Below are 21,535 nucleotides of genomic sequence, written 5' to 3'. Positions count from 1 at the left end.
GCAGAAAATAAAGTTTGTGAGTATGAGAACAAAGTTGCAGGTGGTTTATCAGCTTCTTGTGTTCAATAACTGTGCTTATTTTGGGAGAGGAAAACATGCTAGACCAAGTTTTCTCCTGTTACTTCAGAGCCATTAACATGTTAAGAGTCTGGGAGGGTGATAAGACATGCAAAATGCCCATGCCTTTTTTGTTCATTTTTTGTTTCTTTGTTGTTATTTTGTGTCTCTTTGTAGTCGTTCTTTGTCTCTTTTTGGCAGTTTTGCCCTTTGTAGTTATTTTGTGTCTCTTGAAATCAAGAGACACTCTTTGTCTCTTTGTCATTTTGTGTCTCTTTGTTGTAGTTTTGTATCTCTTTTCATTATTTGCCCGTTTTTGTAGTCATTACTTTTTGGTTGTTTTGCCTGATTTTGTCATCTCTTTGAAAACATTTTGATTTTCTTTTTTTTTGCAATTTGTATCTCTTTGAGGTCATCTTTTTTGCATCTTCTTAGGTTGTTTTGCTTTTTGTAATCATTTTGTGTCTCTCTGGGGTCATTATGCATATTTTTTGGTCATTATGTGTCTCTTTTTGGTTGTTTTGTGTCTTTTTTCCTCTTTCTGTAGTTGTTTTGTGTCTCATTGAAGTTCCTTTGCATCTTTCTGTGGTCATTTAAGCCCCTTCCTGTTCAGTATGTGTTAGTTCAAGTCACATTTTTCAGGTAAAGGCCAGGTGGCCCCTGACACTTTGGGCCCCTGGGTCTAGGCACAGAAGCCCCCCTCAGTAATCCATCCATTTGATGGAGGTAGAAATACAGGCAGAGAAAGGAGGAAGAGAAGGAGAGAAGTGAAACTGAGAAGAGGATGAGCTATGAGGTGTCCTTAGCCTGGCTGCTATTATCATCATCTGTTCAGTGGTCATTACCGCCTTGGGAGTCTGCTGTCTGGACCAAACCACTGATGGAGGGGGCCAACGGAGCAGCTGCAGACAGAGCTCATCCCACCTCTACAAGCTGTCACTCATCAAAAGGAGGAGGAAGAGGAGGAGATGGAAGAAGAAAGTGAAAAAAGGAAGAAAAGAGAAGGTGTAAAAGAGAACAGGTTCACTAGATTTGAACTAATCACACCTACTGTCAGAGGAGGACAAAGGAGGAGGAAGGTGGAATTAAAGAGTGAGACGGAGGAGGAAATACAGGAGGGGAGGGCAGAGAGAGGAGGAGGAATCACGAGGAAGAGAATTACATTAGGGGATGGCTCCATTGTGTTTGAACTCATCACACCTACGCAAGCTTTTAGTCTTCAGCAAGAGGAAGAACTAAATGGTCGGAGTCGGGGAGGAGAAGAAATGAAAGCAGGAGGAATGGAAGAAAAAATGTCCACGGTGTTTGTTTAGTTTAGTATCTGTTGTTTCTATACACATCACTATGACTCCACTCTGCTGATGATACAATTAGCAGTGGTGGAATGTAACTAAGTACATTTACTCAAGTATAATAACGGGGTGCATGTATACTGAATATTTTCATTTTATGTTGTTTTACAATTTTACTTTGGGGGCAAATATTGTACTTTCAAGTCCACCACATCAATCTGACAGATGTATTATTATTGATAAAGATAATCAACAGTATATAAAGGAATTAAAATTAGTTCAACCTTTTCCAGCTGGAATGTACATTCAATGTATCAGTGATTATAATCCAACAACGTAACATATGATTCTCACATTTAGACAAAAGCATCAATTTCTCAGGTCGTACTGGCACACTTAAGAGGGGATGAACCTTTCCTGTGACTGGGAGCCTTGCAAATTTTCTGCTTTTTTACTATTGATTAACACGAGTATAAAATGAATCAAACAGGAAGATTTAGCCCACTCTTATGAACTAAAAATTGAATAAAAACACAATTTTTGTGACGCTGTCTGAACAGCAGCAGGTTGGGGGAAGTGTGTGTAAAACAATCGTGTTCATTTGTCTTCATAATGAAAATGTCAGGATGTCATATTGGTTTTGGGTTGGACTGTAGGGGGGCAAGTACTAAGAGGAAGTAATTAAGGTTAAAAAAGAGAGATGGCGTGATTTACGTGACATTTAAATCAAGTTAGGTACTCAACGAACGACAATTCAACAGTGTTGCCAAGTAGCATGTGAAAAGCCATATTGTAACAGCGTGCACTGTACAGGCAGGATCAGATATCACAAATGTTCTGGTATCAATTCTCTGCACTGGGGAGTCAGATGGAGGAGTCACGGCAGAAAACAAGCGTGATTTAATTTGCCCCTTTTGCTTTCTCTTCCCTTATTAGTAAATTTATGGAGCAGACGCAGACAGATGTTCAAAAGGCCGCGCCGACTGCTCTGCAGGCGCCGCAGCAACTCAACAAGTTCAGCACTTTTATGTATCTCCAAGACATACAGTTCGGAGTTTCCTCTATACATGCTGGAGGAAAATCTAAGAAAAATAGCTCGGATTCTACAATAAAATAGAGTGCTGATGTTGGCAGTCTTCCCTTATGGGGTACTCTGTCTCTCTTTCTCTCCCTCTCTGTCTGCTGTTTCCTTTTCTCTACCAATCTTGTTCACTGCCTAATATGTTCACTGTCTGCTGGATTAGGTTTCTCTGTAAGAGGATCCATTGTTCGCCAGGTCCACTTAGTCCGAGGTGAGTAGCACCGTTCATTTCCTCACTTCTGTGGCATCTATCAGGACCATCTCTGCTGTGGTGCTTTGTATTTATATGTTTTCTTGTACATAGCGTGCTGCAGGGATGACTTTTTTTTTTAGGCTGAGTCAGAAGTTCGCTTCCCCCTGGTCCCTCTAATCCCATCCAATTGGATTTTTCCGTTAACTTTTCGATTATTGCAGAAAATAAACTCTGAGACAAACAAACATGTATGGTACTCACAGCGGCAAGACTATCTTCACAAATGATCACTTTTATGATTTTTGAAAAGTTAATGCAATCAGAACAAGTAAAAAGCTAAGGTTAGGCTATAAACAAACTACACTATGGCCAAATGATTTACTGTCGCCACCACAGTGAGGCTGTAAAGTTGTGATCGATGTGATGACGTTCTGTAGTCTCATTTAGCCACTTGTTAGCAACTGCCTTTTTGAAGACACCTAAAAGCATCAGATTTCAAGAGTGGGTTATTTACTGACGTATTTTATGTCATTAAACAAAAATGTTAAAGTCTCTTAAGCTTGTGTTAACCACAGACCTTATTTCAGGCTTCCAACCAAAAGCCCATTCAAAAATCCTGTTACCTCTGAGACAAAGTAACCAGGCGTGCTGAAATGTTAGCTAATTTACAGTATTAAGGTCTCATTTCTGTTGATCTCTGTTTATTAACTTTTTCTAAAATGCATAGCGGGTATCTTGAAAGCCTAAAGAGTTTGTTGAATGCATGTCCTTTCTCATTAAAATTTGCAACATATTTTAATGAGAAAGGAGTGTACTCGAGACAGAAACACAAGAGCGGCAGAGCGCCAGGCGCAGTGAAAGAGAAACTTCGTTGTTTCATTCTGCAGGGGTATAAAAGTTTGCTTTCACTTACCTCTGCTGCAGCTGCTCCCCTCATCCATCAATCTGATCAGGTCCGACCGGCTCGAGGGATCAATTATCAACCCAGTGACTCCACAATGTGCTGCTGAGAAACAAAGAAGTCGTGGTGAGTTCCACCTGCAAAAACATCTAAATTTAGAGAGGGGACACACAATGATAAAAAAGGGACACACAAAATACTGAAACCATACTGACAAGTAGTACTTAGCAAAATGACACTGTATTTCTTTTGATTTTCACATGCTAACTATGGCGCTCTTAATTTTTTTTTTTTTAGATTTAGGCACACAAAAACCCATAATTTTACATTTTTTTACATTTTACATATTGTTACATTTTTCGACAATCTTTTTATTGAATTTTTCTGTGTTTTCTGTTAAAAAAGACAGTGATAATTCATCAGTCCAGTGGAGATGAAACAAAAGCGTCAGTATTAAATGAAATAGAAGCAATATAAATATATGTGTATAACGGTAAAAGAAACATAAAATATTACAACATAATATAATAGTTATTGGTTGGACAACCGCCTGTCATATCACAATTTAAAGCCCCTAAAATACACAGTTTATCATTCAGGAATATTTGGAAAGTCCAGCTCTCGTATTTCTTTGAAAGAGGGGTCCCACATCATGCAAAAGGGAGCCATTCACTATGAAACTGATTTTTTCTAGCTTGACATCATATTATTATATTAATGATACATTTTCAAACTTCAAAAATCAAATAAAACACACATTTAAATTTGACAAATTCTGGTAAATTAACAACAATCAAAAAACACACTGTTCACAATACCTGATGAGGAAAACTAATCAACCATAATCACGAACAGCACTGTACTTCTCAATATTAACCGTGTGAACTGTGTGTGTGTGTGTGTGTGTGTGTGTGTGTGTGTGTGTGTATTCTTCAGTCAGCGTCTCCATCATGTTCCCGCACTGTGCTTTAAGGGAAAAATAATACAGCACTTTCCGTGAAAACCTTGAAAAAGCATAACCATTCTGACACATTCAGCTGAATTGTCATGCACTTGAGCACCCTGGAGCTGCTGAAACAACACCACAGACAATTCCACGTCAATTTCCGGAGAGTAATGGGTTATTGCGTGGGGTTGCATGGCGCATCTGCCATTGTACTTTCACTATAGACTCTTCTTTTCCTGGTGAATTAAAGTATTTGTGAGGCAGTGATGCAAGACGATGCTCTTTCTCGGCAGCTGACGCAGCATGCACACTGAATTATACTTAAAAAAGGCTCTCTGCTTTATATACTGTATGTCTTCATAAAGCGTAAAGAATATTTTATGTATGAATCATCGCAGAGGTCTTTTCTTATGTCAAGAAGAGCCGCTGCGACTTTTAAAACCTTTGTCAGTTATAGCCATTTCCTGTGCAGAACTTATCCGCTGCTACAAGCTGTTCTAAACAAATGCTAAAAATACACCGTTTGACCTCAGTTTGGAGCCCATATGGTTCACTGCTGCACTTGTTTCCCACCAAAAATCAGAGCATCCCATCCTATCCCCATTCGCTCGACGGCATCAGCTGGTGTGTTGCATAAAGCCGACAGACATGAGCACAATGTTGGTACAACGCCGCGGTCCTCAGGCAAAACAGCGTGGCATTGAGCCTAATAGAGACATCGCAGAGGCCTATTAGCACAGATGGTTGTCATATGTATGCAAATAAGGAGCAAAGTGAATCACGTAGCCCCATCAGCACCACCTGTCTGCCTCACACAGCCTCACCAAACTCCCCCTTTAGCATCCTCACACACACACACACACCCTCCAAATCCCTTTGGAGAAACAAGTCTGTTCTTTCCAATCTACAGCTGTATATTAATACGAGTACATTAACATGACATTAATCATCATTTTGTTCCTTTCTCAAGAGCAGACAGGAGAAGGAGGGACCGGCAGAGAGGAGTGACAGATACGAGCAAACTGGCAGGAAAAGGGGGCAGATCAGTTGTTCTTTGTCTTTGTTGAGGGTGTGTTGAGGGTGTGCTCAGTGGGGTGAGGTGTTAAGTGTGGGTTTTGTGGTCAAGGAGCATCACGCCCGAGGGAGTTGGCATGCTGCCCATTTCCTCTGTGTGTGTTTTCGGAAGGAGTGCGACCAATTATTCCTTCCTATGGGTTTGCGAGTGTGGGATGACTGAAGGAGGTCCTCTGTGCCCCCTGTGGCTTTAATGCTCACTTTCCACAGCTGCCAGACAATATTCCCGATGCAAGACTGTTTAAAAGAAACAATTCCTTAATGGCATGATCACAAAAACAAGAGTAACCATTTGGTGAATGTGTGTGGTCCTGGCCGGAAAACCCGAAATGTCTAAACCTAGAAGCATAAAGAAGCGATGGTAAAGAAACCAAGACTAAGAGTCTGCAGCCATGCTCGCAGCTCTGCACGGGGTGTCGTTAGGCACACTTTCACAACACAGTCTCACTCCAAACTCATCACATGGTGACGCTCGGTCAGTGACCTTCCACGTCAACCTATGACAATGTAGTTATCCTTGCAGCGTCGACCTGTGACGTTTCGGGATGCAGCTACAGTGATGTCAACAAATGCATGTTCCACGCGACAGCACAGATTGTCACGATGGTTGGGATTAGGCACAAAAGTCACAGATTGTTAGGTTTACCGAAAGGAGGCACATGGTAAGTTGTGGGAAACACACACGGGACGCAAACTCCGGACTCCTGCACAAAAGTCCATTGTTTGTGGGGCAGTCGCACTCCTCAGCTTATATGGATACCCAATCTATTCTCACTCTGAACTCTAGGTTGACGCGTGAGGGATACCTAGAACCTCATAGGATAAGTCATACTATGCAGGAATCCCTCCTTACTGTTTGTAAACACAACATTCAAACTTTGCCCCTCCCATGGATGTATAATGAGACCTGGATACTGGAGATGGGACCCTGTTCACTCCTATGAAAGTTGCTCAGTGGTGCATGAAGCCAAAATGTTGCATATAAAATAAACCTGCAGCTCTTCTACATTTTTCAAATGTTATCGGACAGAGTGGATCAAATCCAGATAGTGAAACGAGTCATTTTTGGGTTGTGAATATCTGTAAAAAATTACATTGCAAACCACTGAATTGTGATGGATCAGTCTGTTCTGTGATGTTACAACTGGCCCTGCACTTTGGGGCAGATGTCACATTCGACTTCTAATGTTTCAATCAATATTATGACTCTAACATTGCTTGTAAAATGTTTGATTACTGTTCATATGTAGAACATAAATGTAATTTACAGAACCAACAATTGTATCCAAGTACTTCTGGAGGTTTTGGAGTAATGAAATCATAACCAAATATTGTACAATTACCCCCCGCTCTTCCCAATATTCCACTTTGGACCACAATGGTTGACAAAGTGACCGTCTCACTGACGTTGTGAAACTAGAGTCACATCAGTCACATGGCTGAAAATGCTTGTGGTGTAGCACCGAGAGCTCAGGTTTTTATGCAGCAGTGAATAAAAAGGGAGAGAAAATGTCATTTTCTGTTTCCCTCCTGTCTGTGGAGGATTAGTAATGACTGGGCATTTTCCCATGGGACCGCTGTTTTGATAACACCGTTTTGCTGGTATTCCTGATGGAATGCCAGAGCGGCATTGCCAGCAGATGCCTTGGCATAATATTTAGACCGTGGTTTCCCATATTCCACTGCAGTAAGTAGTATTTGAGTTGACACTTAGCTGCACGTTTTTTATTTTAAAACAGCCTGAGTTATTCCTTTTTTTCTATTTCTTCACATTCCTTCCATTGTTGACGCTGCTATGAAAGTCACTTTGCTGCAAGACTTTGAACAGAGCGAGAATTCCCAGCGGAGAGTAATTACAGTATTTTGTGCTTTCTGTATTTTTCAAAAAGCCCTGTTTGCTGTCCACCGTGACAGTCAAAAAAACACAGGATATCACAGGAATACATCTTCTGAGAATAAATTGTAGAAGATCAGAAACAGCTCCGTCTTTGAAACTGAACCTCGGCCGTGTCAACATTTTGACAAGAAAATAACTGGACAAAAATAGAAAAAGTGTCATAAAAAAGAAACTTATTTTACTCCCTCTGCCCTGTGTTTAGTTTAACTCATTAAACTGTGGATGAGGATCTTTTAGAAAAGACAGAAAACTGTGTCCAGTGTTGCTTATCACTGTGAATTATGGCAGAGTAAACTTTGTAATCCCACGGGTTTAGCAGCTTCACGCTCACATTAATCCCATGTTATACTAACAAAGAAGTTGTTCTCCTAAACCTCCACAGGCACAAACTAAGCAAGGATTAGAGCAGAGAAAGAGGAGGATTTAAACGCTGTTAATACAAGGCTTAGATTTTTAAGTTGTGTACTCAGTGCTCAACAACCCATTTAGGTGCTAAGTGTAATAAACAGTAGCTACCTAATGGCACCGCCAACTTTATTGACGCTCTGCTACTGAAATGCCCTTCATCACAGACGGCATCCGTCGTTCAGTTTGCCCTTTTCTCTTCCCTCTCACAGGCCCAAAACATCTCCCATGGGTCCTCTTCATTTCCCTTTAGAAAACACACTTCAACACTAAATTCCCTTTTCAGAGAGTCATTGAGCTCGAGCATATGGCGCTGAGGAGATTCGGCCCAATCGCCAAAGTAAATGTTGACGTTGTACTTTTCTGCAAACCAAAGATATGTAACATTTGTGTAGCAGATATGCTTAAATTTTACATTTCTTTGCATTTCCGCAACACTGTGGTTATATTTAGGCACAAGAAACACTTTAGTTATGGTCAGGACAAGATCACATTTTTGCTTGAGCACTATCAAAACTGTCGCTGATGTCTCGCAGCTGGAAACACTGCTGATGTCCGCTAAAAACAACATCCGGTTTTGGGGCACAATCTATGCTGGAAGTGCGGCCAACGTCTCACAAGAACAGCAGTTTGGTAGCACAATCACTGCTGGAAATGCTGTTAATGTATAGCAAATAAACACCAAGTTTCGGTGGGGCGATCGCCACTGGAAATGCCTTCAATATCTCGCTAAAAAACACCCACTTTTGGTGCCACAATCATGGCCGGTAATGCTGCTGATGTCTTTGTCTTGGAAAAAAGAAACACCCACTTTGGTACCCAGTTACCCATGCTGCCAATGTTTCTCTTAAAAACACCTAGTTTTGGTGTCACAATTGCTGCTACAAATGCAGCTGATATCTGGCTAAAAAAAAAGTTTTGTGTGTTTTTTTCTCCTGATGACAAACTCGGCTCATATACATCGACTAGGCCGGGAGATTAGGTTAGCCAGATTGATGTCTACTTTTAAAGCTCTTCTTAAACCATACTCCTAAAAACTTGCTTATATCTAAGACATTTCTGCTTTTTCTCTCCCACTTTCTGCACACACATTCAAGATGATAAGGGAGCTGGGGAGAAAGTGTGCATCTGTGGGTGGTTTTGAGAGATCACAAAGTGAGAGCAGCATGTGTGTGATGAGCCCTGGGAAGCCCCTTCTCCACCACATCGAGCCCCATTACAGACCCTGTACAATAAGTTCTTCTTTTCTTTACAGCCTCTGTGGACCCACTACCGCGTCTGCTCTCCCCACAAATTTCATTTCACGCAGCAATCAGAACATTTTAGTGCCACCAACGGCAGAAACCGCTGAGTTACAACCCTTAATAATGACCGCAGAGAGAAAGGCCACCCCTTGATGAGTCACCGCCTCCACATGCTGCACGGAGGTCCCACCACCACTGGGCAGGTACAGCTGGAGAGGGCATCAGGGGGATGTTAGGAGACTGTCGTATAGCTGCCATGTGTTTTCATCACGAGCCAAAACCGCAGCGCTTTGAGTTATTTATTACTGTTCATTCTCTCTTTCTCACTTATATTTCAGGTCTTGAGGTTTGTTGCTAAGTTTAAACCACTGACTCATCATTGTGCTTTGGTTTTTCTGCCCACTGCATCGACTCAGTCATTAGTCGGGTTTTTCATCCAAACAAAGCACCAATTTTAACCGAATTTTCAGAAAATCGTCAAAGAAAACGCAAATTTCCAATTCCATCCAATACTCTTTTGAATATGGACTTTCAGAACAATGGCGGGGCCCCGTGCTTTGTGTATTTCCCCTCCGTTGAGGACGTGTCCTTGATCACATGACTGTGACGAGGTACAGGAATGAAGAGCGGGTTTGACAATCAGCAGGTGTTTACAGGGGTTACTGTTTATTTATTTGATTTCTTAATGTTTATTTTCTCCTAGTTTATCTTCCTCTGTGAATAATTATTAAATTGATTTTAGGTATGTCTGTGCATGTGTTTATATTTTTCATTAATTAGAGTAAAGGTTTAAATTCATAAGGAAGCTGGTTAATTAAAATTCAATGACTGACGGAGAATGTGTGGGATTAAATAAGTTTTTGCTTCTTGTCACTTCTTTTGTAATCATGTCCTCCTGAGTTTGACCGTTTCTTTTGCTTTATGGTTTTTTTATTGTTTGTAAATATTATTTTTGTCTGTCTGCTTGTTTGTAGTATCTTTAATTTAAAGTAAACTTTACTGCACTTAACCAGTTACAAAATTATTTATGTGATGTTTTATCTTTTATGGCCAAAAGCAAAAATCAAAGCGATGGCAGAACAACGGTAGACGTTGTAATAATGGCAGATATAGTATTATTGTCTGAAGAATCGTAATGAAACTGGTTATATACACCCCGAGTGGATGCAGGCTGGTTTTCTAGATAGCACCAAACAGAACCAGCTCAAGAACCAGAGATAATCTTGCTGAAAAGTGGTATCAGTAAAACTGTATTTAGGCAAAACTGCTAACAACCCTAAATGATGTGCTGTTTGCATTTATTCAACCCATTTTCAGAAAAGTCCAGCTCATATCTGACGAGTGTCTTCCAGTAGATGGGTGAGTTATTGGTCAAAGCCAGCAGAAAAGGGAAATGTGCAGATAAAAAAGCAGCTCAATACAATATTTACAACAGCAATGGTTGTTATCCCAATCCGCAACAGTGATGCAACCTTTAGAAATCTTCAGTGCGGATCTAAAGTTTCTGGTCATCTCCTGCAAAAAGATGATTGCTGGCTTCCTCACACAGCTGCAATGGACTTAATCACAGAGTGTAAAACTTTTCAAGCCTTCATTGTTAATGGCCTCACTCTCACTCTCACAGGTGGGATTCCTCTCACCTAAAGTTTACTTTGTGGAAATATTCTGAAGGCCGCAGCTGAGAAAACACATCAAACACGTGATAGATGGAGTGTCTTACACATGTTTGACAGCACTGGATTTGCAAAGCACACAAAATATCCTTTCACTGGCTTATTAAGAGTATTCAATAGTGTAGAGCAGTGATGGTCAGCTTACAGCCCGCGGCAAAATCATAAAAAACAAAAGTGATTCACACTGGGAAATGTTTTTATATGTTATGTTTTTATATGTTGGAAATGTTTTATATCTAAGACCCCAATGTCCTAAAATCCTAGAAATGTCCTTAAATCCGAGAAATGTCCAAAAATCCTGGAAACTGAAATACGAGAAACACGATAAAATTAGGGAATCATCCTAAAGTCTTGGAAATATCCTACAATCCAAGAGATGTTCTTAAATCCTAGAAACATCCTAAAATCTGAGAATCATCCTAAAATCCTAGAAACATGCAAAAATCCTTGAAACGTCCTAAAATCTGAGAAATGCCCTAAAATCCCTGAAACATCTTAAAATCCTAGAAACATCCTTATATCCGAGATCCTAAAACGACTTCAAAAATCCTAAAAAACCCTAACCCTAAAACCCTACAAATGTTCTAAAATTTTACAACAAACCCAGAAACCCAGAAACATCCCATAGAAACCCATAGAAACATGGGGCTGCAGCGACTGGCCCCTGGCCCACAGTAATTTAGCAAAAGTGGCCCCCAAGCAAAGCACGCTGACTATCCCTGGTTTAGAGGGTTTTTTTTGGAATCAGCCTCCTTTGATGGACATCCATCTTTTAATTCACGCCCCAAAAAAGTGACCTTATTTTGACTTCATACCCCTCAGCGGAGACAAAGCGGCACATTGTTGAGATACCTGCGTAATCATGAGAGTCTCTGGTGCCTCTTGCCTTTTGACCCCGCTGGTATTATCCACTCCACTCCCTCTCTGTTATCCAGAGTGTGGCCTGAGGACGACTGTCAGACCAGGCTAACGGTAAAGAAGCATGACATAATGACCAAGTAAAACTGACCTTGGCAGGGGATTCCTTTCTCAACACGCATGCCATGGAGCAAGACACATCATTTAGTATTTGAGGTAATTTTCAGCACTGGTACCAAAACCCTGATGCATGGCAGACCCATATGTGCTCATTCTATTTCGCTAATTGCCATTTCTAATTTCTCCCTCTGCTGTTCGGCCCCAAACAAAGCAATAAGACAGATACGGTGCGAATTTCGCCCGTGTACTTCTCAAGGCCGCGTCCTTTATTTGTCAAAGCGCCGTGGCAGTTGTTTGGCAGGGGGAGTCGAGCTGGAGTCTGATTAGTCTCATACCTCTTTCTGTAATGCCTCCAACTTTGCAGCAGGAGTTCCACGGAGTTAATAAAGGAGCTGGGAGCCTTCATGTAAAGCAGCTCGGTGGATGAACGACGTCTCGCCGCCAGTATAATGGTGCCTTTGTGAGGCAGTGGCAGTAATATGGAACTTCATCGGTCTGACGTGTCTGCTGGGGCCAAATTAACTTTGTCATCCAGTCTTTGTAAGGTGCTTGCTGCATTTATCACTTAGCAGCACGGACATGCGCGCCAAAAATACTGTTTGCACACGGGCGTTTTACATTAACATGGCTTTGATTGTGTTTTCTTTCCTCAGAAAGGGAGCTACTGATGTAATGAGCAGAATCGTTTATTCAGCTCATCTAAAGCCACAGTGAGAATTCCCCTGATGGCTTCCCTGTCTGCAGCGCTTTCCAATCAGACCTCCGTGCAAACAGTTTACAAATGTGTTTAACAAAGTATCTCGATTTGCCAGGAGATGTTTCACAATGAGTCAGGCGACGAGTTAAACAGTGAAAAGAAGGTTTCTAGCTACTTTATCATCTCCTTTTGAATATTTTTTTTTCCAAATTATCTTTTGCTCAAATCACAGCACGTCACAGCGGCCGCAGCCCATTATTGATAAGTCATTAGCACACATTTCTCCAGTAAAGTTGACAGGCTGTCGTAACCTGTTGTCTCTGTAATGAAAAATGACAATCGAGCACATCCCTTTGATTGATTAGCGTATGCAATTACTGTCTGGGCCGTAGAGCGGCATGAAAAACAGCTCCGCTGCGGCTGCCGTCCGCCACTCTGTGTGACATTTTAATCTACTGGCAGATTAATGGGACACTGGTAGAGTAGAGAATATTCCACTATTGATTTTTTTCTGATGAATCAAATGCCTCCGTTTTAGTGACAGGTTTACCGTATATCTAGTCAGGTCTGCTGCAGGGTTTTGTGTGTGTGTGTGTGTGTGTGAGGGAGAAATGTATAAAAAGGAAGGGAGATGGTAGCTACAGTGCAAATGAATGATTATATGACTGTGTGTGTGTGTGTGTGTCCATGGATGTGCATGTGTGTGTTGACATTCCTCACCAAGATAGGCTGCCCAATCGCCAGAATAAATGTTGACATTGTTCATTTCTGCAGACCATGGATACGTTATACTTGGACATTGATATTTAGCTGATATGTTCAAACTTTCAACAATACCGTGGTTATTGTGGTAATGTTTAGGCACAAAAACCACCTGGCTGTGGTTCGGAAAAGATCATGTTTTGGCTCAAAAGTGCCACAATCCCTGCAGGAAACACAGCGTTGTCTGTAAAAATAAAACAGTGTTTTGTGGAACTATCCCAGCATTAAAAAACAGCCACACAATGATAAAAAAACACCCACATTTGAGAGCTAAAAAGCTGCATGAAAAAACAGCAATGGATCCTGTAAAAAAAAAAATTGGGGACTGGAGAGCAACTAGAAAAAGGGCCACATGTTGCCAGAAAACACTCACATTTGGGTACTAAAAAGCTGCTGGAAACACAGTGACAGATCCCTAAGAAACATGTTTTGGGGCTAAACTGCCACAGTGAAATAGAGCCAGCGGTCACTCAAAAAAGCTGCACGGGAAACCACGAGGGGGTCCTCAATGATACCCAAATTTGAGGGCTAAAAAGCCGCAGGAAATACAGTGACGTGCGCTAAAAAACACTAATGTGCAGGGGCTGAAAAGCTGCTTGAAACGCAACAATGGATCACTAAAAATACCCATATTGGGGGATTAAACGCAGGTAAAAACAGAGCAATGACTTGCTAAAAAAAGCCTTGTTTGGTGGCTAAAAGGCCGCTGGAAATACAACGATTCTCTGAAAAACACCCTTGTTTGGAAGCTAAAAGGCAGCAGGAAAAACAGAAATTAGTCCCAAAAAATACCCAAATTCCACTGGAAACACAGCCACATGTTGCTAGAAAAACACCCACTTTTGGATGCTGAACTGGATATACAGCAATAACTCACTAAAAAGCAATCGTTTTTGTTGTTTGTTGGTTTCGAACAGCAGTCTGCTCTTTACTGCAACTGACCACGCTATCCACCATCTCCTCCACCCCCCATGACAAAGTGAGCTCATGCATTACATCACTGTAGAGATGTTCGTATTAAATGGCCAAATTAAACATCTTTGTGTTTGGCAGAAATGTACATTGGCAACATTTTCTTCTATAGGACCGGGCGAATATCAGTCACCTCTGCTCTGTAAACTCCTGTCCTCTGCCTTATTTCTAGTAACCCGTTCACATATTTGTTTGTAGCTCGAGGGAGTCCTAAATTTTTCCCGAGGTGCCCACTGAGAAAAAGAAAAGAAAGAATAAAGAAGTGTTCTTAGGCCCCGCTGATTTACTGCTCGACTTTAATTGGGTTGTAAAATCAAATCCAGAGTAGTTTCAGGAATGCCAAAATGTGATTCCCCGGCTTGTTTACAGGAGGAGCCCGGCAGTCAAGGACACGGAGAGATAGTGAGTGAGAAAAAGTGAGATAGCGAGGGGAGGAGGAGGCAAAGGGATAGTGGGAAAGCGGGGAAGATAAAGGGCTTGTTAAAAGAGAGTGAGCAGGCAGAAGAATGGAGACAGATGGAGGAGAGGGGAGAGGAGAGGAAGAAGTTGAACTAAGTTTGGCCCATCATTTATAGGCCTGGCCTGCGCTGCTTCACTCTGATTAAAACCGCCTGTGATTTATTTCAACCGATCTGCCTCACCATGAAACAAGCAGCAGCTCTGATGTGTGAGACACAGAGAGGGGAGGCCCACACACAAACCAGCGCAGCCACTGTACAAACTCAGCTGCAGCGTACATACATACACACGTAGAAAAGCAGACAAGATGTTATACTTGGAATTAACAGCCTTAGCAGAGAGAGGGTTTACAACCAAAACGTTGTGGGCCTTTAACACATCCACAAACACAAACAGTGCATATTTTCCTCTCGCGTAGTGAAAATAAATGACGACGGTGAGGCAGAGTTTCCAGCAGCGCTCGCTCTCAAGCCTCGCTCGCGGCTGGATGAGGCGATGGAGATGGAAGCCGAGAGGGATTTGAGGATTTTATCGGCGACGAGGGGCTAATTTGCACATGATTAAGAAAACACACAGTGTAAAGACTCTCAGCGACACGAGAGATTCAGAGGGGAGAGAGAGCACCGGAGAGGAGACACTGAAAGTGAATAGAAAGAGAACACACAGAGACAACAAACCTGAACTAAAAGACTTGGAGTGAAGAAGTGTTGCTTATATTCATTGTGGGAGATTCCCATGTGGGCTAAAAAAAATGAAAACAATGCTTAAGAGTCAAAAACTGCAGTTCCTCAAATGGCCACTTGAGGCTGCCTTCAAAAGAGATTAAATTCCCCTAAGACTCCCACGTTAAAATAGTCAACTTTACAGCAGAAATAACAGCCTATTCTCACTCCGAACTCGTAACATGCATCTCTGTCAGTGATTCAGCGTACGAGCGTGACGCCAAAAGTCACCTTCTGCGTCCAGTGGCATCTTACATCTTACCATGTGGCTCTTTTGCCTAATTCTTATCATCGTGAGGGTCCAAGTTGGTTGCCAAGTGCGATTATGTATGTACATTTGTTTGCTGACATTTGTTGACTTTAGACTTACTTGTGACTTGCAAAACAATGAATTGGTCCCACCACATCTCTACAAAGTGGGATGTTCAGTTTTTTCGGGAAGCACGTTGTGTTTTAGCAAAATTAGTATCAGCACTGTCACAGTTAACTGTAGCTTTTAAAGCACTGTGCTCCCCAAACCAGCAGCTAGTGCTGGCGTTAGCTCCAGCCTCTCATCCAAATATGTTCAATTATGGCTCCAAATATCCAATATGGCAACAGCCAAATGCCAAACTCAAGTCTGCAAACCAATGGGTGACATCATAGTGGCTTTGTCCACTATTTTATACAGTCTGTAGTGATTACCAAGATGGAGACACTCACAGAGGCCACATGATTATTAGGAATTTGTGCTTGATTTCTGTTAACATAGTGAGATAGATTAAAGGCAAATATTTATCTTCATCTAATCCTCGAATCATTAAAATGCCATTGGATCCAATATTGAGAATCAATAGGAAAGCCATTGTTCATCTGGAATGGTAGCTGCAGTGTAAGCACGCAGACATTTTTATTTTCTAATGCTCCCACTGAACTCCTGAACCCTCATTATCCATTTCCACTCCGTCCAAAATATCATTCTCCTCTCTGATCATTTACATATGCATCAGACTGGTATTATTTCTATTATGATTATGAGACTCCCGCCTCACATCCGCCCTGAAGAGCACTTAGGGGTAATTAGGTGTAAAGCTTTGCAGAAATAAATGCCTTATAAGGAGCGATACCCATTTGACTTCTCAGTATTACATGAAGTTGCATATTAGTGTGGTTTTTCTCCCTATCACTTTCTGTGCCCGTCTCAATTTCTCCGTCTTTACCCGCCCCTCGTTATTACTCAGTCACTGAGAAAGAACAATGCATTTCATCGCGTATGCTGATTTAACCTGCCTCCAGTGACTCCTTTGGTTTTAATAGCCCCTCTCCGATGTGTACGGGCTCCGAGATATGAGAGGAGAGGAGGAGGAGCGGGAGACAGAATGACTGATAGAGTCTGAGACAAAGGAAGAGAGGAAAACAGCAAAGAAAAATGGTCATTACAAGTTTAAAATTTCTCCGAGGGTGAGATCTGCTGCAATGGGAAGTCAATGCAACACCCATCCCTCATGTCTCCTAATCACCCTTTGTCACTATATCGAGGGTAAAATACCCTAATCTACTGCACACCACTAATCCTATTAAACATGCTAAGAGAATAGCAATACACAAGCAAAATGAAGCCAGAAAGGACAACAACCTCCCAGAGAAACACTTACGATTGGGGACTATAAAGCCTCAGGAAAAACAACTATGGGTTGCTAAAAAAACACCCACGCTTGTTGGCTAAAAATCTTCTGGTAACACAGTAACAACCTACATTTGGGGGCTGAAAAGCCAATAAAAATACAGCCAGGGGTCACTAAAATACACTCACATTTGGGGCCCGAAAAGCCGCTGGATAAACAGCCACAGGACGCAAAAAACACACACCTTGGAGGACTGAAAAGCCGCATGAAACACAGTCATGAGTGGTAAAAAAACACCCACATTTGGGGTCTGAAAAGCTACTGGAAATGCAGCAATGTGTCACAAAAAACATCCGCGCATGGGGGGTATGAAACCACAGGAAAACACCCATGTTTTGGAGCTGAAAGCCGCTAGAAAAAAGCCAGGAGTCCCTAAAAACACCCACATTTCGGGGCTGAAAAGCCGCTTGAAAAACAGTGATGAGTCCTTCAAGAACACCCATTTGGGAGCTGAAAAGTCACTAGAAAAACAGTGACAGATCCCGAAAGTTTGGGAGTTAGAAAGGCTGCAGGAAAAGCAGATAATTTTCTAAAAAACAGACATTTGCTAGCTGCAAAGTCAAAAGAAACACGGTGATGGATCTAAAAAATGGCCACATTTGGGAGCTAAAGAGCTGCAGAAAAAACAGCAACGGGTTCCTCAAAAAATACCCACGTTAGGGGGCTGTAAAGCAGCAGGAAACACAGCCGCAAGTCACTAAAAATGTATTGAACATCCTAGGAAAGAATAGTACACATGCTAAATAAATCCATAAAGAACAACAACCTTCCTTTGCTTGAAAAGTGAAACTAGGCCAGTCATAAGTGTTAATGTCTCCATACTTAAAGCGAATAAAGCGCTCGAAGCAGCCCGAGCTGACACTGAGACTCGGCGATGTGCTACAAAATAGTTTACATTAGTAACATGGTGTTTCATTCAGCCCGATAAGCTCGGTTCAGAGGTCTTTGCGTGGGGCTCAGCCTCCCTTTGCTGTCAGTACAAAGCCGAGCTCGGAGGAGGAGGAGAGGGGGACAGGAGCGTAGGAAAAAAAAGGGTAAGACAGCCTCTAATTAGCTATGCAAATCCCACGCAGTAGCGGATTGAGTTTTGAAATGAAATTGGTCCTTTGGATCTTCTTTTTTTTTTTTAATCTCTGCCAATGTGACCAGTTAAGCAGGGGTGGCTTGAAATGGTGAACAGAGAGGATGGAGAGGTTTCTTATTAGAATTACCCTCTGACTATAAGACCCCAGTGAGCAGTTATCCATACACTTGCTGCACACACACACACACACACACACACAAGCAGCCGCCCTATACACAACATACAACGCCTAAACACTGGGCTGTCAGCGCAGGGAGGTTTCATCAGTTTTCTGTCCATTTCAGCTCAGTGTTCCCTTGGGGCTCCTAACCAGAGGTCTGAAACTGTTGCTGCTTGCTTCTGCAGAAAAATACAAAGACGCTGAGGTGTGTATGATACAGCCTGCTGAAACAATCAAAGCATATGGTAGATATTGTATTTAAAGATCCAGTATGTGGAATTTGGGGGTATGAATTGGCAGAAATGGAATATAATATAATATGTGCTTTTTTTATAAGTGCATAATCACCTGAAAACAGGAATCATTGTGTTTTTGGTTTTATCTACATAGAGAGCTGGTCCTTGTACACGGAGATCGCCATGTTTCGACAGTTCGCCCAGAACAAACAAACCAAACACTGACTCAGGATAGAGATATTCCTGTTTTCACATCAGCTTGTTAACAGCCCCTCCATGACAAGCCAAACAGCATAGAAGAAACACTGATTTGTAACATGAAACTGCTTTATTCAGTAGTTTTGCTGGTTTAAATCACATCTTTCTGAGACGAGACCTCTGCAGATGTGGTGGCTGCCAGTAAAAACCTCCTGATCAGAAATAAGGTGAGCACAGAGTAAGTTATCGCCTTGTGGCTGTATGTCTGCATGAACCAGTCAAGTTACACAAACAGTTTACATCCATGTCTGTGAAAACAGACTTCACACGCATCTTCCTCCTGGCAGCACAGATGTACTAAACAATCAGCACAGTAGAAACCGAAGATTAGTGTCACAAATTCTGTGTCTTGCAGAGCATTATGATGTCACAATGAAGTTGACCTTTGGACTTTTGGATACAAAATGTTATCACTTTATCATTAAAAAAAAAACTATCTACTAACAAACTACCAAAACCTATTTTTTAAGGTGATGGGGTCCTTGACCTTTGAACTTTGACCTCCAAAATCTAATCAATTTATCTTTAAGTCCAAGTGGATGTTTGTGCCAAATTTAAAGAAACGAACACCTCATGGTTTTCTTGAGATATCAGATTTACAAAAATAAGACAAACAAGGTGACAGTGACCTTGACCCTTATACCAGCAAAATATAATCAGTTCATTGCTGAGTCCAAGTGGATGTTTGTGCCAAATTCAAAGAAATGTTCTTAAGATAACATGTTCACAAGAATGGGACTGGTGGGCGAATGAATGGACATCCTAAAATATAATTCATCAGGTGTAAATATGGTTTTAATGATCAAAATCTAATCAGTTCATCTTTAAGTCCAAGTGGATGTTTGTGCCAAATTAAAAAAAAAAACAAACAAAACAAAACAGTTCTTGTGATATCATGTTCACAAGAATAAGACAAGCAAGCCAAATTGACCTTGATCTTTGACGTATGATCACCTAAATGTAATCACTGAGTCCAAGTGGACCTTTGTGCCAAATTTGAAGAAAAAAAAAACCTGTTCTTGAGATATCATGTTCACAAGAATGAGACAAGAAAGCCAAAGCGATCTTGATCTTTGACGTATGGCCACCAAAATCTAATCACTTCATCCATGAATCCAAGTGGACATTTGTGCCAAATTTGAAGATATTCCGTTGAGGCGTCCTTGAGATCCCAAACAGACGGACAACCCATAAACATAAAGCCTCCAGTCAGGGCTATCAACCGTGCAGGGGCATAAAAAAGTGAGTACAGGTTGGCACTAGGGGCTGGACTTATGGACCATCTCCGACATGCCAAACAGTGCTGGTTTGATTTACAGTGTGAAACTGCTTTATTCAATGTTTATAGCAGTGACATCACTGGGTCCGCTTGTTTTGGAGGAGGAGATTAATAATTCGTCTCCCGGTAAAAACCTCCTGAAAAATGAACACTGAGATAATTCTAACCAGGAGAAGTTTCATCTGTTCTGCAAACCTCATTGATAGATGCCACTAAATCCTGCTAAATCTTACACATTGCTCCTTTAATATTATAGTTCTATGTATCTGCTATCGCTAACAACATATTTAAAAACTGCTCGTATTGGCCAATTTCTCAAACCTCAAAATGATTTCGGAGCTGACCGAAGCAAAATCTCAATCATCCTACAACACAATGCATATTTCCATTATGCAGGCTGTATCTAACAACTTAATTTCACAGTCAAAACTGTTCTCCTTTTGCCAAGAAATCATTAACCTCAAACAGTGTGGCTGAAATCCTAGCAGTGGCTGTGGTGAGTTTTTAGGGTCCTCAAGGGCCAGGGGTTAGAATTAAACCATGTAACAAGCCAGAGTGTTGCTGTACATTAATAAAATACTGGCCAACTCAATTTTCTCCCCTCGTGTCTAATCCTTAATACTTTGGGTTTCTGTCTGAGAAACAAGCCTCACTTTGTAATAAAAAAAGCTTAAATCCCGGTGGTTTTGAAAGAGCACGTTGTTGCCCTCTCATAAAAGCTTGACTGTAATTGGACCAGTGCGTGTCCTAACCCCAGCAGATCAAAGGTTAGCAAAGCAGGTACTCATTTAGCATGACAGGGATTAGTCGGCTCAATACACTGGTTTGGCACAGAAAATGTGTCTGGATCAAAGTTACGTCCTAATACGTGACTTGTAATTAAGTTCTCTAGAGGACAGCAGAGGAGGAGCGGAGAAGCGTTTCGGGTTGACATTGACGAGTTCGAGCTGTGCACGACATGAGGCAGCCCCAGTGGAAAGCCTTCAGGTTTGTTTAGGGAGAGCTGACATCTCGAGAACTTGCCATATTGCAGCATTTGGAGATGTTCCATCTGCCTGCATCGCTGCACACTCGTGCAAGTAATAAAGATTGATTTAAGTGTAATATAAACTGTTATATGGTGAGGGCACAATGTAAACACGAGCTAAAAAGAAAATATATCCCAAGTGTACACAGCATAGCTGAATCATAACACACAAATGTGCACTAAAACACATCCTCTGCCTGCAAAGATGTCCATCCCCCAACATGTTTGTTTTATCACATGATGCAAGAATGGGCCTCTAATTTTATTATATATGACTATTTAACAATTTAAGCAATCAGCAGTTCATGCTCCACATAGTTATAATGACTTGGTGTGAACACATAACATTCGTTTTTAAAGCAAACATACTGTGTTTGAGCATGTCAGGCATGTTAATTAAATTATAATTGCATTTTATCGCAATCTGGGTCTTATTTTCGTAGTTAATTGCTGATATCTGGAAATATGGTGACG

At 41.4% G+C, this 21,535-nt stretch overlaps 1 long non-coding RNA gene across 1 annotated transcript in view; it reads right to left on the bottom strand.

The window, feature by feature from the left end:
- Positions 1-3,534: 3,534 nt before the first annotated feature.
- The window catches only part of LOC148186292 (uncharacterized), a 40,326-nt gene continuing 22,325 nt past the window's right edge, over positions 3,535-21,535 (bottom strand). Inside the window, exon 4 of the long non-coding RNA XR_015775003.1 lies at positions 3,535-3,626. This is a non-coding gene — a long non-coding RNA (uncharacterized LOC148186292). The remainder of the gene's footprint in view (positions 3,627-21,535) is intronic.

The sequence above is a fragment of the Plectropomus leopardus genome, chromosome 19 (assembly GCF_026936395.1).
Source record: "Plectropomus leopardus strain MGB_pleo_1.0 chromosome 19, ASM2693639v1, whole genome shotgun sequence".
NCBI classification, from domain to species: Eukaryota; Metazoa; Chordata; class Actinopteri; order Perciformes; family Serranidae; genus Plectropomus; species Plectropomus leopardus.
Note: the sequence above shows the minus strand (reverse complement) of the source record. Positions and strands in the feature narration are given on the sequence as shown.